This window comes from Myiozetetes cayanensis, unplaced genomic scaffold (assembly GCF_022539395.1).
Source record: "Myiozetetes cayanensis isolate MyiCay16 unplaced genomic scaffold, myiCay2020 scf5-8, whole genome shotgun sequence".
NCBI classification, from domain to species: Eukaryota; Metazoa; Chordata; class Aves; order Passeriformes; family Tyrannidae; genus Myiozetetes; species Myiozetetes cayanensis.
The window spans coordinates 26,837,285-26,847,400 of record NW_026087742.1 but is presented as its reverse complement, the minus strand read 5'-3'; positions in this window follow the sequence as shown (position 1 = coordinate 26,847,400).

Here is a 10,116-nt window from a genome sequence, read left to right as displayed (position 1 = left end):
AGTCTAGTCGTGTTATGCAGACAGTCAAGGTTCTTTTCTCCCATTTCCATCCCTCTGTTTTCCAGTAAATCCTTCTGTCTTTTTTCCCACACCAGTTCTAGTATTGTTATGCTCCTTGCCCTCATCTATCCTTTGGGCTTCCCTTCCCCAAGGGATTTGCTGTCCTCCTTTCACTCAGCTGCTCCTCCTTTCCCCTGCCTGGCCCAGAGCAGTCGGCAGTGGCTGGGTGCTTGTAGAAGATGGCTGGTGTTTCCACATCCCTACAGCATGCACACAACCTTATCCCACCTTTGTGAGACAGTGGATCTTGGAAGAACTGCACAGTGAAAGTCTCCATGTCCCTACAGAGCATGTGTGAAAAGGATTTTTTTTTTTTTTAAAAAAGGCTTATCATTTATCAAAATTTGGCATGGATTTTTCTGGGAATAGTGAGTAGTGAGTAGTGTAGCTCTGACGCATGGACGTGTTCAAAGCCTCACCTAAGATGGAACATTTTGAAGTGGTATAATTAAATCTGGTGTGTTCCTAAAGTAGAGGATGAGGCACCTGTTCACTGAGTGCAATCAAACTGAGAGCCTGCAGGCTGGCATGGCTCACTGCCCAGGAGCTCCTGTGCCTGCTCACAGCACGCAGGCGCCGAGTGGCAGCTATTGCTCCTGCGGAAATACTGCTCCTGCAGAAATATGGCTCCTGCTCCCTGGGACAGCAGCCTGGCTGCAGCAGTCGCCCTGTTTGCCTCTGAAAGGTGCAAGACAACAGAGGCTGCACGGTACAGGACCTGCCATGGTGGCTGAGGAGAACAGGAGGAGAGGAGGAAATGGCTCCTGGCAGGGTAGGCAGGCCCTGAAATGTGGGATGTCCCAGTTGCGTTCACACACAGCTGCTGAGGTCAGACCAACTCCCTCCTCCTACAGCTGTTGTGGCATGAAGTGCTGGACTCCACACTGGAACAAGCAGCAAGCAGGCACATCTCCTCTGTCACCAGTGCCTCAAGAGGAGCCTCCTCTGCAGGAGGTCAGTAGTGAATAGCCAGGGGACAGGACCAAATCACAGGTCTATCCAGTTAAAGCCAGGCTTGGAGCAGTTTAAGTTCCTCCTCTGCATTAGGCATTCTTCATGTTTTACTAAACAGATGTAACATTGCTGTAAACACGTCACGTGCAGATGGTATAGTACGAATCATATGCTGCAAACTAGAGCTCTACACTAGCTCAGCCTGGCATGACCTCACTTGGCCCTTCAGCTACTCTCTATGTAAAAGAGAAGGCAAACAGGTATCTTCCCGAGGACACAGGCTGGAGACCTACTTAGTGGGTGCCTAAGTGCACAGAAACCTGAAAAACAGCAAGGGGGAAGAACTGTCAAAAGTGCTTCCAGGCTCCAAGTCCAGAGTTCATTCTCCCAGCCAGCAGAGTGCTGTGTATGTTCACTCGGTTGTTTCTCGCCAGTGCCAGAAGATCATCGGCAAACAAAATGTTTGACAGGCAGAATAAAACAGCACTTTGCAGGCTCCATCCTCCAATGCTTTGCGCTCCCCTGCAGACACTTTCCCTGTTAAACAGATCTGCCACAGGGGGACTCCCTGCAAAACAAGGAGTTTGCAAAGAGGGCTCCTCCATCCGCTGCCGGAGAGCCATCAGACAAAGGGACCACACCTCACCAGCACTGGCAGTGATGGTGACCACCACTGGGGCTGCCGGTGGGCACACAGCCATGGGCACGCTCCTGGAAGGTCCCTTCTCTGGCTTCACCAGCATGAGGTCGGATGGAGAGCCTTCCCCCTGGAAACAGCAGCAGCTGTGCGTTTCTTGCAGGGAAAACAGAATGCTTCCCGTCCTTCCTTGCAGCAGTGTCCAAACTTGATGCTTCCCTAAAACCTCATCCTTTTGCATGTTCTGTTGGGATGTGACTGAACAGATGCAAATGTCTTTGCTGCAACCCGCCCTACAAGGAAACACTTCGTTCCTTTGTCACCATGTATTACTATTTCCCAGCCCACCTTTTAATCCTCAAAGTCTATCATCTTGTAGCTTCCATTCAGAGTGTGAGAAATTATGGGGTTTTTGGTTCTTTTCTGCATATCAGCCTTTTGCACATTATTTCAGCTTCTGGGGCTTACACTTCCTATTCTTCCCTTAGAAATCGGGACACTTCTGCTGGCCTAAACAAGAAATAAACGTTGCAAGTGCTGAGCTGTAATTGTAAGGACAGGTAGTGAATACGCCCAGTAAAACAACTGAGCAGCTCAGAAAGGCTCCCGTGAGCCTATAACAAGCACTAAATCCAATCGGGGCAAAAAAGCAGGAATGAGAATGAAAGCAAAATCCAAAGACAATGGTAAAAATTGCCTTCAGACGTAAAATAACTACACTCATGTAAGCAGAGGGCAAGATGCGAAGTTATCTCCCATAGCAGACGGGTGATAACGCAGATGCAAGCGGATAGCAAAGCTTCCCGCGAGCTGATCGGAACACAGCACACGGTGGCCGCGGGCAAGGAGCAGGAGGCCTTCCTAACGGCAAACTAGGTCAGGGCTCAGTGGTCACAAAGGCCATGCCAGTGCGGCCCTGGGCCCCCTGGCAGCAGGGGCTCTGTCTGCACCGGGCACGTGACCACAGTTGGGCACCACAATGCGGCGCTTGCTCGGGCTTTGTGCTTCTCTGCTGACTCAGTGGTGGCCAGGGCCAGTGAGCAGCGCCCGGGCTAGGGGATGGACACCAAGGGATGAGTGGGGAAGGCACCGGGGCTCTGGGGGTGCGGGGCTGAGGCTGGCAGCTGGGGCAGCAGTGCTGGCAGTGCTGCCAGGCGAGGGTGAAGCCATCCTGGAGCTGGATGGTGAAGCCTGGGCAGGGCAGCTTGGTGGCAGCGGAGGGCAGGCAGGAAAGGGGAGGTGGAGAGGTGTGGGGGCTGGTGGGGAGCACGGAGCAGCAGAAGCCATGCCCAGACAAGCAGGGCTTGCCACACTGAGCCTAGCTGAGCCTGAGCCCAGCCCAGCCGAATCTGGTCCAGCTGAAACCAGCAGAAACCAGCTGGGCCGTGCCAAACTGAGCCCGGCTGAGCCGAGAGGGGCCAAACCCAGCCGAGCCGAGCCTGAGCCGAGCCGAGCCGAGCCTGAGCCGAGCCGAGCCGAGCCCCAGCAAGCGAGGCCATCTAGGTCCAGCCCACAGGGTTAGTCCTGAGCCATGGCTATTACGGGATGGCAAGCGGCAGGTATTATGGGATGGCGAGGCCCTTCTGCGGCAGGGGGGGGGGGGGGGAGGGCGAGCCCTGACTATTATGGGATGGCGAGGCCTCTCGCGACCGGAGGGGGGCAGGTGGGTGGCAGGGCATATTATGGGATGGCGGGCGCTTGTGCCGCCGGGGGGAGTATTATGGGATGAGGAGGATGCCCCACAAGGAGCGGGGGTGGGGGCAGGCGGATATTATGGGATGCCAGGGCCCGCAGCAGCCGGCGTGAGGCGAGAGTATTATGGGATGGCACCAATTCCCAGTGCGGTGTGACCGGGCGACTATTATGGGATGGCTCTACCTTACAGCTGGGCTGCCTCCCTGGGAAATATTATGGGATGCAGCGGGCGAAGGGAGGGAGGGAGTGTTGTGGGATGTCGGGGGGAGGCTGCAGCCCCAGCCAGGCTCCCAGCGGTGCCCGCCGGGACCTCCCCGCGGTGCCCCCGTCCGGCCCCAGCCCCCTCCCTCTGCCCGCAGCAGTCGGGACCAATAAAGCCGGCAGGATATTATGGGATGGCGCGGGGGTGGGGTAGGGGGTGGTTGCCATGGAGCGTTTCCCGTGGGTGGCTATTATGGGATGGAGTCGTCTTTGTGAACTATTATGGGATGCGGGGTGGGGCCGCCCGGGTCCCGCCGCCCCCCGGGGCAGCGCGGCGGGAGGATGGGATGGGAAGGGGGCGATGCACCGGGCACGGGGCTGCAAGCCGGGGGAAGGGTTCGTGGCTGCCAACCGCACGTGGGTTTCACAGGAGCCCTCGGCCGGATCCCCAGCACGGCGAGGCTGCGGGGTCCTGCTCGCTCTCGCACCAAATCCTGTCCCCAAAGTAGTTGAAGAAGGAAAAAAACAGTCCTTCAAACCGGCCTGCGGAGCATCTATCTCAATGATTCGCCTAAACATTGGTCCCAGGTGTATCTTTTTTAGGAAGAAACTTGCCGTCTTAAGTCGAAATGCCACAAAGCTCTGAGCTGGCGACTTCAGGTTCAAGAAAGATGCACAAAGATGGCACAAAGCAAGACCCATCCCTGCAGTCCACCCCAGAGCAGGGCCCGATACATGATCATTGGTTTCTGCTCCAGGGACACAGCCCCAAAGTACCTGTCTGGTGGTTGTCTGAGGTGAGAGAAAACCTCCACCCGGCTGACTGTGGCAGCTCTGCAAGCCTCTGTCCAGTTTGGAGCCCAAGGTGTCTTAGTAGGTTTGACCATCGAGATTTGAGTCTCCTCTGCTCCAGCCAACCCAAGTCCATCAAGTCTACTCAGTAGCACTGGGGTTCACACCCAGCAGAATGGGGAATGCAACCTCCAGGCTAATTAGCACTATTCCCTGAGGTTGTTGCTGGGTGCAGCGCTCAAAACGCCTCTCCCAGATCCAGCTGGAGGCCGGAGATGAAGGAGAGTTCTGTCCCAGCTTGTTTTTTCAATATTTCTGCTAACTGAACCCAAGAGATGTGTTTCAGTGTTAGTGATCTTTGCCAGCATGCACCAGCTTTGATACAGGGTGTAAAAATAGGTACATAGATGTCACAGAATTGCAGTCCAGGCAGCTCAACCCACTGGGTCGTTTTTGCAGCCCCTCTGAGACCACTGGCTCCTTCCCTGGCTGGATCCAACTGTTTGTGTCATGGAGAGGGGAGGGGAATAGGGCATCTTGAAAGCACTTAAGGGAAATGGGAATGTAAAAATGATAACTAATAAGCATTCTTAACTCTCGGGTATTGCTTCCAGCTTTTGTTATTTATTATATTCATAATTCTAAGTTAAAAGACTGATAATGTGTTAAAGTAAAAATTTTATAATTGCAAAATAACATTTGTTTTTTACATCTTACTAAGTGCCTCCATCTTCAGGGGGGGAAAAAAAAGTGAAAATAAACATGGAAAATTCGAATCTGAATATCTGATGACTGGCAAAGTTCTGAGAAACTGAAAACAGACTTGTAATGGAAAATATCAAGTAACCTTAGGTATAGGTGTCAGTCCCAAGTATGTGATGTTTTTTAAAGCAAGCAAACCAGCGAAGCGCACAGAGATAGAGATCAGCCGTTCTGATTTCCAGGGGGCTGAGCAATCCCCAATCTTCTCTATCTCACCCCCCAGCCCCCACGCCTGCCTCAGTTCTCTGCTGCTAGCACTGCCTCCTGCACCGCGCACGTCTGGCTGACGCGGTGCGGCTCTGGCTGCACGGCCACGCCACTCACCCTGCCCCCTCCTTCCCCTGGCAAAACAGGAGACGAGGCTCATGACGAGTGCCGAGCGAAGTCTGAACTGCTGTTTCTCTAACGGGAAGTAGGTGCAGAGTCACGCTGGCATATGGGCAGCCCTCACCTAGGTGGCTCTTAGAGACACTCGATCCTCCATTGACAATAGAATGTTGTTCTCAAAAAAGAAGCACACATGGTCTCTTCAGTGATTCTTGATCTTATTCTGGTTGTATGCTTCCAAATTCTGTGTGCAAGTCTCTCTCTGCCTCTTGTTCCAGTGGTGTTTGTTTGCTGCAGGAGCAGTTTCTTGCACATGACAGGAAGGGCTCTTGTCTCTTCTCCACAAGATGAGGAGACTTTCTTGTGTCATTTTCTTCCATGTCTGACACCAAAGTAATGATACTTCCATTGTGCTAAACAAATAAGCTCCTTCTCTGTGGAAAAAAGAAAAATACTAAATAATAATAAAAAAAAAATAGAAGGGGAGACCATTGAAGAAAGGAACAATGAAAATGGATTATTTAGATTTCCTTAACTTGCCATGGAGACTTTGTAAAAACCTGGGAGTGGAGAACAGTATCCTGGGCAGAGGAAAGAGCTCTGTAGTTGGGGAAGATGTGCAGAATTCAGGGCAGTTGCTTTGGCTGGTGCTGGGGTTTCTTACACTAGCCAAATTCTCACAAGATAGTTTAAAATGGAGGAGGGCGGCATGGATGTTGAAAAGACACAGACTGGGACAATAATCAAATATTGAATGAAATTTTGGACCAGTTTCTTACTAAATTCAAAGTAAAAGTTATTTCTCTCGGAGTTTGATACCCCTCCTCTCTCAAAAATGATCTAGGGCAACATTTTCGTTTTACCAAATGAAAAAAACAGAAGGGCAAGACTTCTCAGAAATCCTGGGATCTTCAGTGTTCCTCGACAGAAGCGGCAAAACCTGAGTTCAGAGTCACGGCAAGCCTCAGTACCATCCAGAGAGCATACAGGGCTGTTAAATGAAAAACACAAGAGGTGAGTCCATTCACATTAACTGCAAATGGTCAAAACCAGGTTAAAGGAGGAGGTGAAATGTACCTGGAGCCTTTGCAGAACAGTATCACATTCAGGGATACATCGGGTGATACCAGTTTTGCACAGGTGCTGAAAGATATTTTTCATATTAATAGTTGCGTGTAACTTGACAGAATGCATATAACAGTCAGGCTAGAGCAACCCTCAGCCGGAGAACAGCAAAAATGAGGACAACAGAATCTGTACATCTGTATCCCAGCACCCAAAAGAAGCAATACAGTGTAGCATCACAGTGCCCAGTGTCAAAACCTGTTAGCACCTCTGCATCCTTATTGAACGTGAGAGTAGCAGTCAAAAATAACCTGAGCAACCATAAACCAACCATTCAGATCACACTCTCTGCAGCACCAGCACGTCATGCTTATAGTCTGTTATCTGTGTCCCACATATGAACGGTTCACACTAGTCTGGAAAGCCTCCCCTCTTTTCAAAATGCTCTGGAGTTCCTTCCCCCCACCCCCTGCCTGTTGCCTCTCACACTGGGCATCACTGAAACACTTAACAGAGGCCACTGGCCCCCATCCAGGAGTTCCAGGGTGAAACAATGTCACAAACTTTGTTCTTCTTCTTACCTTGGAGAAACATGTTTCTATCAAAAATGAAACCTGCGAGCCTGATAAAAGCCTGGACAGGGGTGGCTGCCCGCGACCAGGAGGAAGATGGGGCAGGGCTCTCCTGGGTCCCCAGACAGGGACCTGACCCCTGGCTAACTCAGACCATGCACAAAACTACAGAAGTAATTTGGAAGCCACCCCAAGCATGCTGCTGTGGGAATACAGAGCCCACATCACCCACTTGTCATTGGAAGCAGAGCTGGGCAGGGGTGTGTGGAAGGCCCTCCGGTTAGTTTGGATTTTCTTAACACAGGTGCAGCACCAAAGCAAGGGATGTTGAAGGATTTTCCCCAAGGGAAGTGTGCTGTGGGGTTGTTTTGGCCATTGACACCCACCAGCACAGGTATGGAAGATCATATTTTGCAGATCTTGCTGCAGTTGTTTCCAAAGTGCTGTGAACTGGAAAGCTTCAGTTAAACCAGGTAAGTAATCAAAACACAGCAACTTCCAGGTTTAAAGCAGCCAAATAAATCTATCTCACAGTGTTATTATCAAAGGAAAACATTTAGAAGTCTCTCTCTCTTTTTTTTTTTTTTTAATCTATTTAATCTACTCAGCCCCCACAAACAGAAAAAAAACCTAAATCATAATCATGTATTATCCAACATGGATTTTTTTTTTTTTTTTTTTAGTAAAAATTAAGGCTTCTGCTGAATAAGAAACTTAGTTACAAACTAAAAATCAGTTGGAGGTGAGTTGGAGAACATTGGTGATAAAAAGGTGTTCAGGTGCTGCGCAGGGAAAGATTTCAGGGAAGAGGTGGTTCATTGGAAAGCTTGGTGCTTTAGTGACCAAGGCACTGGGGTACACATTGCCTAATGAGTAGCAAACAGCTCTCTCCAGACCATAACCTTGCCAGCAGGAGCGTTGGGAATCACCTGCAGAGACAGCTCCAGCAACTAACTCCTTTTGTGAGATCTTCACCCACATTGTACCTCTCATCCTGTGGCCAAGTCACTGGAAAAAAAGAGGTACACATGGAGTCTGGGGGCCACCAATTGGGGCTGGACTGCTCAGCATGGGAATTTGCCGTGGCTGTCCACCTGGCTCCTATTAGAGAGGATTATGCACAAAAAGATCAGCGCACAAAAGAGGGAATGAAAGGTCCTGCAGAGGTCCATGTGAGTTTGGTGGTGGTGTTATCCACCCCACATTTCTGTAGCACTGGATAGCCTGCTAGATCAGCACAGAGGATGGATAGCATGTGTGGAAGAGTAGCACAGCTCTTTTCCTACTGCTTTTCCTCCATGCAGGTAAGTGACAGCATTGTCATCATCCAGGCAAAAGTATGCATAGGGATAGCATGGTGTGCGTGCCGCTGATGATTGGAAGAGTAGTTGGATTTCTATATGTGCAAGAAGGTGGATAACACAACAGCCTCTTGGGACGTATTGGTCCCGTCTTTGCTGTCAAGGCAGGAATGAGGGCACGGAAGTGCTGTGGAGTGGCTGCACATGGATTTTGCGTTGCAGAACCACACTGGAGCACACAGCGGAGACGGGCACGCGGCGAAGATGGTGGAGTCTGATGGTACCTCACAGCAGAGAGGTGCTGGTACGAGGAGGTGGGCAGTCAGGGCCTGCACATACAGGTGTGGGAGAGTTTGCCAGTAATGAGAGATGCTTCGGCACACAGCCGAGGTGATGGGATGGTGTTATGGAATACCTGCATGCCCTGTGTATGTGTGGACACATTTTCAGTACGATTTAGCAGACAAAGCACAGGTTGTGCCACAGGATCTGTAAATGACTTGTTGCAGTCTGTAACAGTAAATCCCCCACTCATGTTCCAGGCTGTTTCGCTGTGGTGGGATGAAATGTGCACATGCACCACCAGGTGCAGGACAGCGCATCGTCTGAGGAGCAATGAGTGCAATTGTGGACACCCATGTGTTTATCAGGAGAGATGGATGGTACTGTGCCTCTTTGTTGAGATTAATAGAGTTACAGAGATGCTCAACAGAGGATAGGTGGCATTATGGGATGTGATTTTGTTTAATGGGAAATTAATGATACAGTTGCATATGCATAATTGGGGTATACCTACAGACGGTTCATGTCTGTGCAAAGCAACAATGTGTTTCCTGGTAGAGGGCCACCACAGGGAGCTGAGTGAGAGGGAGCAATGGAATACATGGACATGCTGTGTATCACAGAATCAATTAGGTTGGAAAAGACCTCTGAGATCATCAAGTCCAACCCATGACTGAACACCACCATGTCATCTAGACCATGGCACTAAGTCCCACGCCTAGTCTTTCCTTGAACACCTCCGGGGTGGTGACTCCACCACCTCCCTGGGCACTCCATTCTGATGTCTAATCACCCTTTCTGTGAAGAAATTCCTCCTGATGCCCAACCTAAACCTCCCCTGTTGCCTGGGAGAATGCGTATCCCTGGGGTACAGATAGTTCTGCAGGTACCAGCAGCCAGGAGAGGAGGAGGCTGTGTGTTGCAGAGGGGGCACTGAAGTCACCATGGGTTCCCCACACACAGTCTGGCGGTGGCAGTGGCCGCGCTGGGCACGAACAGCTCTGGAGGGGTCCTGCGGCCCCGCGGGCGGAGCGTGTGGGCCGGGCACGGCGGGCCGGGGCAGGGGAGCGAGCGGGGCCGGAGCCCCGCGGCCGGGGGGAAAGAGGGCGGTGCCCGGAGCCTGTGCCCGGGGCCGGTGCCAGCGCGCCGTGCCGGTGCCAGGGCCGTCCCCGCGCCCCGGGACCGCGGGCGGGGCCGGGGGGCGGCGGCGCAGCCCCGAGGGTGCGGGTGCGGGGCGGGCGGCCGCGAGTATTATGGGATGTCGGGCTGGACGGTGGCTCCCGGCGACTATTATGGGATGCCTGCCTGGGCGCGGGGGGGTGTGGTGTGGTGTGAGTGACTATTATGGGATGTGCGCGCCCGGGGTGTGATTATTATGGGATGTTCCGGGGGGGGTCCTCACTGTGTGCCCTCTCTCCCCACCCCCGGCCGCGCGCTCCCCGCGGGAGGGGGACCCGCCTATTATGGG